We start from the raw sequence: 14,853 nt of genomic DNA on the forward strand, positions 1-14,853 counted from the left end.
ACACTATACAAAACAATCTCACTCATCTTCCCCTCCCCTTGCACTCTCCCTCCACCCTTTCAACCTCCTCTTCAACTGAGGAAAAAGTCTCCTTGTGGAAGCTGTATTGTGTTACAGTGTGTTCTTACTTCTTTGCTTGGAAATGTTTGCTACAATAATTGTTTGATCTGCTACAAGGCCTCTGACTTCTGCTACTATTTCAATACTGGAACCTTGCTGGGACTTGTATCATGCATCCTGTTGTTGGTCTGTGTCATGGTATCCTAAAGTTTTGGATCTATAGGACAAGCCCCTTCATGCACTCCAGCAGTTCATTGATGGTATAGATTTTGAGATGAACCAATTCAAAGCCCTGGATATGAGTCTGAGAGGTGTCTGAGCTTGTTAGTGGGCCAACTCTCCCACTTTCGTGCCCTCTGGATAGTTCATCAACAACCCTTCCAAAGATGACCAGCTCTACCCTGCTACCCAGGAGAAATACAGGGCCTGCTCTCCCAAGTGTTGAAGCCTATGAGGGACATGGTTAGTTTTCCCACTCTCATAACTCCAGGACCAGTTCTTCTGCCTGTCAGAGATGGCAAGGAACAAGGAGGGGGAGAAATGTATATCTCCTTCAGCTATACCACAATGCAGTAGACAAGGGTCAGGGCCAGCTCTCCCACACACACAGCCTTCAGGCCATGGCCAGCTCACCTATGCCACTGCCCTCAGGATCAGTTCTGCTTTAAGGCCCAGGTGTGGTGCAGACCTTGCTCCCCTGAGAGCTGTAGCAAGTGAGAGGCAAGTCCCCCCTCTCCTTCTCTCAATACCCAGCTGTCCTGCTTTCATAGGTGGTGAGGGACCAGGAAGGTAAGAAGGGCATCTTTACCAAGTCTGTGCTATCACACAGCAATCAAGAGTCAGGGCTGCTTTTCTCCATGCTCATGCCCTCCGGGCCTAGTCATTCACAATCCTTCTCAGAGCCAGCTTTATTGTAATGCCTAGGTAAGATGCAGCACACACTCTGCTGAGTGCAACAGTAGGTGAGAAGCAGGGGCAGCTCTCCTGCTTTCATCATCCCAGGACCAGATCTACCAAGAAACCCAAGTGAGGCTGATTCTAGTTCTGCACTATCCTTGCAAATTAAAATAGCCCCGGGCAGCAGCCCAGACCAAGGATGTCCACCTGGCCATTGGTGGCAACAGACCCCTGCTGCTGCATGGTCACAAACCCAGACTTGTCCCCAGGTGTCAGCACAGGCCAGGACCCCACAATCATTTTGAGTGGCATCACATCATGTTGTTGCTCACTACCCCTCAAGTCTTCAGTTCTGCTTCTCTTTATGGTGCCCCCATCTTTCTGTTTTTCTTTCTCTTCCATTTCTCTCACACTTACCTGCTATTCTTAGTGATGGACTGGGTCTCTTCAGTATCTGGGGTTGGGTCCTCTCAAGGATAGTTTCAGAAGTGCTATGCCCTGATCTTGCATTATGGTGCCAGGCAGGGGTCATTTCAGGTATGGTCTGCCAACCTACTTCTACCTCCAACTCCTGGCCTGCTAGACACTGGACTCATGGTCATTTCAGGCTAGCTTCCTGCCCAGGTTCCAAGGCTCCAGTTTGGTAGTCATCTTGGGCTTGCTCCCCATCTGGTTTACCCAAGGGGCTCCATAAGAGGGTCATCTATCTCAGGCTCACTCTTGCTTAGAGCCTGCAACCGTAGGCAGGGTTCTATTCTCCAGCTTACCCCATATTCTGGAAGCTCGTCTGGGCCTGCATGGTGCTGTGGTGGTCACCTCAGGCCAGCTGCCTGCCTAGGCCCCCTGTTTCTAGATTAGTGGTTGTCTTAGGCTCACTGTATTCTGAGAATGAAAGGCTACTAATCATTTAAATGTTCATAGGTCAGAGCAGAGTGTAGACAAAGTCTTTCCACTCTGCCACCTACTGACACACATGTGACACAACAGCCACATTTGCAATACTTCTGGGGGAGAGATATTTCTTTTTAATAGGATAAGTAATAAATGTTAATTAAAAGTTTTACACATGACTAACAGCATTGACTTGGTCAAACATCTACATGTCTGTAGAATCCTATCACATACAGAGTAGGAATGTAACTCTGTCCAAGAAAGCAGGTGAGCTAACTACAGATTTTCACTTCTCTCGTCTGTGAGCTAACTACAGATTTTCACTTCTCTCATATTTCCGCCAAGTCTAGTGCCAAGCCTCAACTCCAGCTATGTAGCAAACTATCTGCTGAGGTTTCACCTCACTCTTTCCTTCATTCCTAGAGATCTAAGCAAATCCTGGTGGAAGACATTTCTTTGCTCTTTTCCTTTCTCCTATAAAACAACTCACCTCAGGCCTAGGCCAGCCCTATTCTTAAGTGTTAGTTCCTAATAACTACAAACATATATTACCCAGAATCAAAGTGGTCAAAATTATTAGCATCCCTGAAGAATTCCTAACCAGGCAACATATACCCAGTACACCCTAAGAAAACAAAAAAGTCAACAGAAACCAATGGATCACATAGTCACCCAATGAAAACAAGACATGATATCAGCATCTAGAATTGCAGTCTCCTAAACCCAGATGCCTGAATGCCAGGGTGAAAACTCAGTTAACAGTGGCCAGGACAATTTGTCTCCATTAAAGGCCAGCAACCCTACCACAGCAGGCCCTGAATATGTCAACATAGCTGGAGCACAAGACAAAAGCATTAAAATAGCCTTTATGAATTTACTTCCTAAACAGGAAATTAATAGACTCTTCTAAAAAATCTATGAAAACACGTTGGAAGAAAATGAATTAAACTGTTCAAAAACAGAAAGTGGTAATAGAATCAGTAAAGGAAGTTAAAACCAAACAAAATCTGGAAGTGAAAATTTAGTAACTTAAAAAGCAGAAATTAAAGACTTTCTAGAATTCAATGAAACACACAGCACAACCAAACTTATTGGCACATTGGAGGATATTCTCAGAGAAAAGTTTATTACACTAAGTGCCTACATTTAAAAATAAATGGAGAGATCTCACACTAGTAACTTAATTGGATACATGAAATCTCTAGAGCAAAAAGAAATAAGCACACCCAAGAGGAGTAAACAAAGATAACAAGAAATAATCACTCTGAGGGCTAAAATCAATAAAATAGAGACAAAAAGAATAATACAAAAAAATCAAAGAAACAAAGAGTTTGAGAAAATCAACAAAATAAACCCTTATCCAAACTAGCTAGAAGAAGGAGAGAGAATATCCAAGTTGACAAAATCAGAAAAGAGAGTATATAACAAGAGACACCAAGGAAATCCATAAAAACTAAAGGACATACATTTAAAAAAACCTACACCCCACCAAACTGGAAAACCTAAAGGAATTGATAATTTTCTCAGTAGGTATCATTTACCAAAGTTGAATCAAGTTCAAGTTTGTATAAACAATTTAAAAAGACCTATATTCTATAACAAAATAGAATCAGTCATTTAAATTCTCCCAAAAAAAATTAAAAAAAAGCACATGGCCAGATGGTTTTAGAGAAAAAAGCAGACTTTTAGAGAAAAATTAATGCCAATACTCCTTAAATTATTTCAGAAAACAGAAACAGAAAGACCATTGCCCAATTCATCATTTTATGATGCCACAGTTACTTTGATACCTAAACCACATAAACACTCAACCAAAAAAAGAGTATAGAAGAGCAATTTCTCTTACGAACATAAGTACAAAAATAGTCAATAAAATATTTACAAACCAAATCCAAGAAAACAAAAGATCATCCAGCATGGTCAAATAGGCTTCATCCTAGAGAGGTAGGCATGGTTCAATAAGAATAAAGATATATGCAATCCAACATATAAACAAACTGAAAGATGAAAAGTACACGCTCATCTTATTAGATGAAAAAAAAAGGCCTTTGACCATGTCACTCACAGACTTGCCCTCCCGCAAGTGGTACAGATGGACCAAAACACCTGCTTGCCCCCATGCCAGTCACCCAGGAATATGCTAGCTGTGTGGCCATCCTGCAGCAGGAAACACTATGATGTACAAGTATGTGGTAGACAGATTGGCGAGAAGGAGAAGTGGAACGGCTTGAGCACTATGACGAGAGATGGCACTGGAGACTAGAAGATGGAAACGAGTAGCCTGTTGTGAGTGAGCAGTCCTGCCACCTGGGACCAAAGTGAGGTCCCAGCCCAAGCTGCCTCTGAGAACCAGATCTGGGTCTGTGACTAAGAAACAAGCAGGGGTCTGTGGCTCACAATACAACTAGAAAACAAAAGGTCCTGATCAGGGTAGCCACTAGGGACCATGTGGATGTTCAGGGACTATGGAAAAATGGCCCCATCCCTCACTGGTTGCTGTGCTCTGGAGGACTGGCCCCACCTCTCACTAACAGCAGTATGGAGAGCAGGCCCTGTGCCTCACCTGGGCAGCACAGTAAAGCTGGCCCTGGTGGAGGGGACAGGCTCAATAGAGAAACTAACCAGACCACTCTTCTATCTGCTGTGAGGTGACGTGCTGCAGAGGTAATGCACCTCCCAACCCCACCCCCATTTTTCCCCTTACCACCTGAGGTAGTCAGTAGTCAGTAGAGCTGGTCCTGAGGGCATGAGAGGAGAAAATCTGGCCCTGCCTCCTCTCTGGCTGTAGCACTGGGAGAATGGACAGCGAACCTTGCCTGGGCAACACGGTAGAGCAAGCTCGGATGGCAAACGCACAAGTAAGCCAATCCTGAGTGTTTAAGAAAGGGGGAGGTGGTCCAGCTCCTTGATAGCTACAGCACTTGGGGAAGTAGATTCAGCAATTTGACTGGGCACCAGAGTGACTGAACTGTGTGGCGCTGAAGGTGTGGGTGCAGTTGAGTCAGACCTAAGAGCATGGGAGAAGGAGATCTGAGCCTACATATGGTGCTTGAGCAGGGCTGTAGAGCTTTCCCTGGTGGTGCAGATAAGGGAGAGTTAAATACTGACCAGCTCAGCTACTACCCAGGCCCATATCCAGGGCTCTGAGTTGACCCACTCCAAAATGTATATCATCTGTGAATGTCTGAGATGCATTCAGAAGGGCCAGTCCTTCTGATGAAAAACTGCAGGAGCTCCATTAACACGGGGGGAAAATAGGTTAACCTGGAGAAGTCCCAGTAAGATCCAATATTGATATCACAGAAGCAAGAGATCTAGAAGCACACCAATGACTTATTGCAAAGAACATTTTCGAATGAATATGTGGAGAGAGTGATACACTGTGGGACACACTGCAATGTACTACAGCACACACTCTAACGTACTACAGCTTACACAGTTAGACATTTTCTCGTTTCTGCTGTTGTACGTTTGTGTGCTTGTGTGTTTTATTGCGGAGGTAGGTTATAATGGAGAAGGGCAGATATGAAGGGACAGGGAGATGAGCAAGACTGGGATACATGACATGTAACTCACAAAGAATTACTAAAAGTTTAAAAAAAAACGGTTTTTACAAACAAAAAAGCCCACACATTTTGGAATTGAATTGAATACCCAAATATAAACCCACGTATTAATAGCATCTTTATCAAATGATGCTGATCAATCTGAATGACTGCATGCAGAAGAGTCCAAATAGATGCATAGTCCTCACCCTGACCAAAACTCAACTCCAAATGGATCTAAGTCCTTAACATGAAACTCGATCCATTGTGCCAGATAGAAGAGAAAATTGAGAATAGCCTCGAACTCATTTTCACAAGAGAAAACTTCTTGTACAGAATACTAATAGAGCAGGCACTAAGATAAACAATAAATGAAACCTAACAAAACTGAGAGGCTTCCGTGAAGCAAAGGACACTGTCCATCAAAGTAGAAACCTACAGAATTGTAAAAGTGTTTTACCAACCTCACATTCAGTAGAGGGTTCATATCCATGCAGAGCATATAAAACTGGATTTTGATAAAACAAATAAATTTAAAGATGGAGTACAGATATAAACAGAGAATTCTCAAAAGAGAAAATTTAAATAGCTGAGAAATACTTAAATGTTCAATATCCTTAGTCATCATGAAAATACAAATCAAAACTACTTTGAAATATCACATTATACCCCTCAGAATGGCTAGACCAATAAAAACAAGTGACAGTCTATGCTGGGTGGATGGAGAATGAGGAAACCACTCACCCATTGCTTGTGGGAGTACAAACTTGTACTGGCACTGTTGAAATCAGTGTGGTTCAGACACAAAGTGAAACAACCCAGATGTCCCCTGACAGATTTACACATGGCATATTACTCAGCTATTAAAAAATGGCATCATGAATTTTGCAGGGAAATGGACGGAAATAGGAAAATTCATCCAGAGTGATGTAACCCAGACCCAAAAAGACAAATATGAGAAGAATTCACTATATGTGGATATTAGTTGTTAAGCCAATGATAACCAAGATACAATCTGTAGAACCACAGAAGTTAGGCATAGAGTATGGGACTAGGGATATATTTCTCTAGGAAAGGGATATAGAATAAATACTTAAGGATTAACCTAAGGGAGCTGGAATGAAAAGATCTGGTGGAGAATTGGAGAGAAGAGAGGAACTGGGGAGAGAATAAGGACAGAGACAGCTAAAGTTTAAGAGATAATCTCATACAGTAGATGTTGCTTGTCTTAGTCACTGTTCTATTGGTGTGAAAAGACATAATGACTAAACTAAGGCAACTCTTATAAAAGAAAGTATTTAGTTAGAGGCTTACTTATATTTCAGAGGTTCAGTCCATTTTCACCATGGCAAGCAATGTGGTTACATGCATGGAGAGAGAGAGAGAGAGAGAGAGAGACAGAGACAGAGAGAGAGAGAGAGAGACAGAGACAGAGACAGAGACAGAGACAGAGACAGAGACACATAGAGAGAGAGACAGAGAGAGAGGAGAGACAGAGAGACAGAGAGAGAGGAGAGACAGAGAGAGGGACTGCCGTGGACTTTTGAAACTTGAAACGGCAAAGTCTACCCTGAGTGAACCACTAATTCTAACAAAGCTGTGCCTACTCTGGAAAGGTAACATTTCCTAATCTTTCTCAAATAGTGCCACTTGCTTGTGACTAAGTATTCAAATATATGAACCTATTGCGTCCATTCTTATTCAAAACATCACATTACCATATATATATATATATATATATATATATATATATATATATGAAGGTAAACTAATTGAAATCTCCAAATTTGGAGGACACTGAGCCCCACCCAACTAGATACCTCTTGTCACCAAATGAAGCTTCCAGTACTAGGAACTGGTTACATCTAATTATGTTAGCAAAAGATGTCGTTTGGAAAGCCCCAAACAGCATAGGCTATTGTCACAAGACAGATTGACAGAAATGTACTACTGCTAAAAACAGCACCTGCATAACTCTTTGAACATGAAGAAATCTAAAGCTGTTCCTTACATAAAGCTCACACCCCTACATGCTAGCCTCTTTGAGGAAGAGATTCTGCAGAATATCAAAGGAAAAGTGTAAACCGAACCACAAACCCTTTGATTTACAATGGTGTCTTCCCTACAAGATATGCTAGTTCAACATGATACAAAGTTTGTGGGAATAACCAACCACTATCTGATTTTACTAAAGAACTACTCCATGAGACGGAAACCATGCTTTGTGGAACACTGCTTCGGTGACCATGAATCTGAAACTAGAAATTGCAGGAAACTAGGATGAAACCAAATACTGTCCTAAAAATAACATTCAAAAAGTAGCAATAAAATGACTTGCTATGACATTTGTCTATTCTCATAGACCAGTGCTGAGCCATCATCAGAGAAGTATCTTCCTACATCACACATGAGACCAAACATCTCCATACACAGTCAGGCATTATTCAGAGAGTGGGAGAGCTTAGAACAATGAGCCCTAAAGGAAATGTGAGGAACCCTATAGAGGAGTAGGTAGGAGAAGCATAAGGGCAAGAAGGAAAGACCACCAAGAAAACTCTGTCAACAGAATCAAGGCCTATATGAAACCCACAGAGAATGGGGCAGCACGCACAGGACCTGACCAGATCTGAACCAGATGGCATCCTAGAGCTGAAGGGAGAAGTGGATACATGCTCTAGCCATATCCCCAGAAGCAATGAATGTCCAATTTATAACCACTTTTAAATAAAAATATAGTTTCCTCCATGGGAGTCTTACTGGAAAAACAAACTCTTCTTATGGTAGGCTGCATGCCCTGCAGTAGATCACCAACAGAAGACAAACTCAAGGGCGCATTTGGAGGTATATTGTCTCATAATGTTGTATCACAGCTCTTCTTTCTTTTTTAATCCTACCCTTTTATTTTTTAATTTAATTTATATTTTGCCCTCTCTCTTTTCTTTCCTTTGTATATATTTTGTGGCTTCCAGATTGGTGTCCTTATTGTGCAGACAAGTGGGATTCTATCTCTATATTTGTTTCTTGTGCATCTTCTTGAGATCTTTCCCTTCTGTTGGTTTGTTTTGTCCTATTGTGGTGTGGTTGTTTTTGTTTCATCTCATTGTATGTTTTCAATCATTATCCTCTAGAAGCCTGTTTGCTTTCTAGTGAGGGACAGAAAAGGGTGGATCTGGATGGAAAATGAAGGGAGGAGAAACTCAGAGGGATTGATAGAGAGGAAACAACAATCAGGATATAGTATCTGAGAAAAATCTATTTTTAGGAAAAAATAAAGTGCGAATATATCACATGTAGATGATGAAAAGTGGAACCATGATTTTTATACACTAGTTTTTATTCAAGTTAATTCTATGCATGGTGAGTTTGTAAGTCATCCACTCTAAATGCTGACACAGCTAAATTTCATGGACAATACAGAAAAGAATTTTGGCTGCTGTTCCTAAAAGAGGCATTTATCTAACTTGTAGAGCAATGATATCAGACAGATGATGTAAGTGAAGAGAAGGAATGGTAGAATGTGTTATTCACCCAGGACAACTGCCATTATTGATTTTACCAATGCTTATTCAACTGGGGCTAAGGTCTCATAAAAGCCCCATTAGGTAAAGGTTTATACCAGATTCTTACAGTTCATTCCACAAGTACTCCTTAGTCTATGTCGATATAAAGGACAGGAGAAGATGGCGGTAAATTTGAATTGTTTCAGTAACTTGTCTATAGTGATGAAAATGAGAAGTGTGAATACTATCAATAATAAAATAACCTACCTGTGCCAAATGGCTTATATCTATAGATGGCAATAGTGTAAGGGACCTGTCTGGGAGTGAGTAGGAGGTTTTGAGCTAACAGGTTCAAAAAGCTACTATAAAAGGAATGCAATCTTTATTGGGTAAATTTGCTCAAAAGTGAAGAAAGGGCCAGCAGAACTATTCTCCAGCAAATCTGTGTCTGAGCTGCTTGCTAGGATTGTCACTTCCTTTGATATTTCCTGAAGAGTTTGGCCACATAGCAAAGTTTTAGCTAAAACTCTAAGCACTGACTTTTTTCCACCTATATTTAAAGGCATAGCAAAATGATATGAGTAAATGCAAGACAACGTTTGTTAGCATGAAATGATGCAACTATTTTGTCTCATTTTTCACAAAGGAATGTTAGAATTATTCATAACTTGATGAGACTACTTTTTATCAAAACAGAAACATTTCTTTCCTTGTTTCTCACAGGAATCTCTCCATTAAATCACATCAGAGATCTATTTTAATCAAAATAAACCATGTGCACACACCCTTTGATATATCCCTATGTGTTGTAGTGATATTCTTCCACATGAGCAGATAAATGTGACATTCAAGAAAGTAAGGAAATTTTAGTTGATAAGTTAATTACTATATAAGGCAGTCTACTGAATTCTGCATCTAAGGATGGTCAAGGGTCATCTCTGAACAAGTGCCCAGTTTCTGATACATCCCCAAAAACAATTCGGAAATCTGTATTACTATTTTCTAAAACATGGGTCCATCCATGTAATAATTTGTTATGTGTAATAATTTCCTCCATCACTGTACTCAGTTCTCTTCAGTAAGTAGAGCTTATGTGATTCTCATAGAAACTTTCAAATCCAAGGAGTTATCTTTCTAAAGAGCCGAGATATCTCTATACTAGTAATCAAACAAATAATAACATGAATAATATGAAAAAGTGACTATAATGCTATATTAATATATTAATATTATTACCAAAGTTGTGTGTCACATACTGTAAATCGTTTAAATAGATTAACTTTTCATAAAACCCTCAGAAGCTTATTTTCTATGGTGGAAATGGAAACTTAGCCAAACTAAAGCCTTTCTTCAGCTAAGGAATGTTAAAAGCAGTGGTGAAAATTGATTGACTTGAATCTAAAGCTGCTGTGGTGTACAAGAGAGATGCTAAGGAGTTTAAATCAAGGTCTCTGGAAAACTTGTATCACAGACTTGGTTTCTCATAAGTCCTTCCAGAAATTCACTATGTGTGAATATATATATATATATATTGAATATATATTACCTATTGGTGAATAGCCCTTGGGCAGTCTTTGCTAGGTGAATGGAGGACACTTGAAAGATCAGTTCAGCTTACCCACAAGGCTTGTGCTTTATAAGTACTTCTCAAATAAAAAGAAATATTGCTGCCTTTTAAAGAAGAAAACCAGCTTAAAAAGGACAGACACACTAAGACTTTGTAACCTTGTATTGGTGCTGTGGTTAATGCATTGTGCCTTGAAGCAAAAATGTCCACTTAAAATGAGATTTGCAACATTCTAATCAAGTGGCAGAAATAAATTTAAAAACAGAAAAAAGAATAACTGTTGTCATTTCCTGAAGTTGAGTAGAACTTTCCCTTTTTTTCAGTTTCACTTTTTAATCCTGAGGCATTGCTTCAGTGTGTATACATTTATGCTAATCATATACCACAGCCATGGGTTCTTCTATCAATATGAAATGTTTTGTACTTGCTGTTTTTGTGCATCTTGTATTGTTATGTGCAATATACAAAATAATGTGTCTAACTATGCCATTTATGCTTTTGAAAGAAAAAGCAAATTACTTACTGAAGAGAATGGCATTTGCATGCATGTGTGTCAGCTTTCAAGCCATTTCCTTCTACAAAATATTGCTTTCTACACTTAGAAAATGCATCCATCCATCAGTTACAAACCATTTCAAAGCACTTTATGAATCTACAGAGCAAAATGTACTTATCTTACATTGGCAGTGTCCCAGCTGTTACAAAATTGCTATTGTCCTAATACTTACAAGGCAATTTTAGCATCAGTTAATAATTTTACAGGATAGATAACTTCTAAAGCATTATAAAATGACAGACATTAAACAATAGCAACTTAGCATTTTTCGAAACAGTTCATGACAGCTTAAAAACTAAAGTGATTTTAATGTATAGTCTATGTAGTTTTAGTTTCTCATTGACAATTCCTTTAGAAGATAAAAGTGTGAAAACCCTTTTAAATAGTGGGTGAAAGAATAAAACAAATTTATCTTTAAAGATATTCAGTAAAAATCTCAATTAGGAATAATGTCTCAAATCTTCCTGTTCAGATAGTGGGTGACAAGAATTCGAATTTATTTAGGCAGAAAAAAAATGATGGTATCATTTAATGGTAGGGTACCACAAAATAAAAAGGCATATCTATTCATTAAAGCTAATACAAAAAAGAAAAATACAATGAACAGCATTTTATATAAATCAGTATGCATTATTTCTTCCTAAACACTGTTTTCTATCAATCTTAGTTTAAAAGCTTCAGTTAAAGAAAGAATCTGGGTAAATGTACCATGTGTGATCTCTCTTGCTCCCTTTGTTTAAGTTGGTGGGAGAGCCACACAAGTCACTTTTAGCTGGATATGTTACCACTCACCTTAGATAGATGATGCTTTGATAGTGCACAAAGAATAATAGCCGTAAACAAACTTTATTAATTAGGTATTTGATATATTACCTGTGCAATATCCTCAAAGATATAAAAATCTTTTGATAAGAACTATTGTACATCAGAAATTATTTTCATAAATTGATCTGTTAAATAAAACAAATTATTGCCAATATTCACTAAGGCCAATTGACCACATCGGATGACCAAACCTCCCTAGTATACAAATATCATGTTTTCTATCACTGAGTCACTGACATGGTGTGGGATCATTGTACGCTATGCTTCTGTATAGCCAACCATGCTCCTTCAGGAACCCTTAGATTTTCCAAATTATGAAAATCCACACATTTGATTCTGTCTGTCATATTTACTACTGTTATTGTCTCAAGCATACACGATCTTTTGTGAGACTAGAACATGGTTTTTCAGTTTCAGAACTTTTAATGATACCAAAAGAGTAAAGAAAATTATAACTTTAGAAGTCTTAAGTACTTTTACAATATGATATTATTTAACCAGATACAGATACTAGTACATGGAGACACCCTGAATATATATGTGGCAAAATACACCAAAGAGCCAGATATCCTATAGTCTCCCCTAAGTACAAGACAACTGGTTTTGTCTCATTTTGTTCTGTTCTAGGCAACACTTGTAAAGTGTAGAAAGTGCTGGGTGAACAAAAACATTTGTGGGGTGAATGATGATTGATCGTGCTGATCCAATCTGAAATAATTAACTCTTCCCTAGGTGTTTGAAGTTTCAAATCCTTTTTCTTCAGTTTGGATATAGAGAATTGCTTTCAAAAAGAAAAAAAAAAACACATGAATCTCACTTACAAACTCAAGCATATACTTCTTGCCAAAAGTTATTAAAAAGTATAAAACTTTGTATTAAGAACATTGATGTGCCTAAAATTGCAAAGTATCTTTATCAGAATAATCTGTGTTAATATAAAACTGATATAGTTATAATGACAATATAGAAAACTAAATTAATTTCAGGTAATTCTTTGCCATTATTCATTATCAATTTTTAACAGATCTATTTGCAGAAATGGATCTAGTAATATTAACAAAGATGGTTAGTATTAATACTGTTAATAAAGTATAGAAGGGTGAGGATCTAGATTACACATCTACATTTTTAGAAAAAAATACTCTTGGCACCAAGTGTTTTCCTTAAAGTTGTAATTTTAAAATGTCATTTGACTCAATCATTTCTTGTGAATTTGTTCTTCTCTTAATCTCAGTTCAAAACTCAGGGTAAACTTTAGCTGAAATGTGTTTAGCGACAATGATAATGAACTTTACATGAACAACAATAGAAAATTTGTTTTAGGTAAGAAGTTATTTTCCAATAAATCCTCGCAGGTCCTAATTTTCACAGAGAACTAGCCAAAAACCTCATCATCTTTCAGGTTCTAGCACACCTATGATACCTCCTTCCTACATAGACCTTGAGTTGAGATGTCTTTCCTCTCCAAATGATATGTCTATACATCCTCCCAGCTCTCTAGACTTTTCCAAGGGAGAAAATGCTTACCGCTTATCAAAGGGAAAGATCACATTGACCTTCAGAGAAATAAACCTGAATCTCTAGTCTCAGTCACACTAAAGTCAGCTCCTAGAAATAAAACTACCCCAATTCTACTTAAGATTTAAGCATGCAGCCAGAATTTTAGTTAGATTTTTATTCCATTGTTGAGTCACTACATCTAAAAATATGTTGGGATCTTAGTGTCTTTGCTAACGTATCATTCACACCTGCATGGCATGAATTATTAATATAAAAATTATAATTTTAAATTGTTTGTATTACCAAGACGTACATCAACCAGTTTTATGCAAGGAAATCTGAAGGACAAAATAAAACAGTTCAGAGGAGAAACTACCATAATGTTAGGAGATTGTCCCTGAATTAAGCTTTGTAAAGGTTTCTCCAAAGATTGACCATTGCTGATCTAGTGCTTGTAGCTCAAGACTCAGAAGGAGGCAGATTGATTTGATTTGATTTGATTTCTGGGGCATTTTTTATCCCAATTAGGGTCTTAATCTCTGAACTTTGCTAGGAAACATCCTATCCCAGAAAAACTTTACCGAAAGAGTCATGCTATACAGCTGTTCTAAATCTGTTGTTTTTGTGTTGTCTGTATGTTCTAAAACTGTTGTCTTCTTACCCTAAGGATGCTCTATTTGCGGTGAAATTAATTTGTTCAAAATTAGTTCATGTTAGAATCTACCCATAGCTTAATCTCACCTCTCCCATCAATTAATATAAGCCAAAAATCCTTAAAACCCTAGAATGACTGTAACCTTATCAATTTGAATGTATCAAGGAGTCAGAATGCCTGTAGTTGAATCCTTCTGTGATATTTCTGCTATGTGTGTTTTTAGGAAAAAGTGCTTGATATCTCAATTGCCATAGTTAAAATACTAAATTCAGTAGCTCAAATTCATATTAAGTGTTCTGAATAATAATTCATATTAAATAAATACCCTTAAGTATTGTCCCAAGTTCTAGGCAAGCTGATTATTATTTTATGTTTTAGTAGTTCAGATCCTCCTTTTTTAAGTCAATGTTCATTACAGCAAACCAGAACTCAGCTACTACATTTTTGGTACTGCACACAAAATCGGCAGAAAATACATCCAGCTGAGAAGATAACAAGGGAACATAATATTATTTGAAAGTAAAATACTTTGCAATATTATAAAATGATGTTCAAATTACAAGTGTTATATTTCAAATTATTATTCAAGAGTCTATTTTACTTCAGAATATTTCAAGATCAACATTAGTTGATAATTATAACATTTATAATAATATACATTACAAAATAAATAGTATGACTTTAATCTAGTAGAAAAATATCAAAAGTATAACTAAAGACAACATTTAAATCCTGTAAGTTCAAGGCTTTATGAGTAAACACATAAAATTAAAGAAATTTCAAAATTATAAAGCATGTTTCTACTATAGTAGTCATTGTGAAAATGTAGATATTGACATAACTGATAATATAGATTG

The 14,853-nt window shown here is 37.8% G+C and overlaps 1 non-coding gene across 1 annotated transcript; it reads right to left on the bottom strand.

Annotated features, from left to right (window-relative positions):
• Positions 1–1,844: 1,844 nt before the first annotated feature.
• On the bottom strand, positions 1,845–1,972 carry LOC116906460. The gene has a single exon (XR_004388715.1). It is a non-coding gene; the product is annotated as a small nucleolar RNA SNORA17 (small nucleolar RNA).
• Positions 1,973–14,853: the final 12,881 nt, after the last annotated feature.

This window comes from Rattus rattus, chromosome 7 (genome assembly GCF_011064425.1).
Source record: "Rattus rattus isolate New Zealand chromosome 7, Rrattus_CSIRO_v1, whole genome shotgun sequence".
NCBI lineage: Eukaryota > Metazoa > Chordata > Mammalia > Rodentia > Muridae > Rattus > Rattus rattus.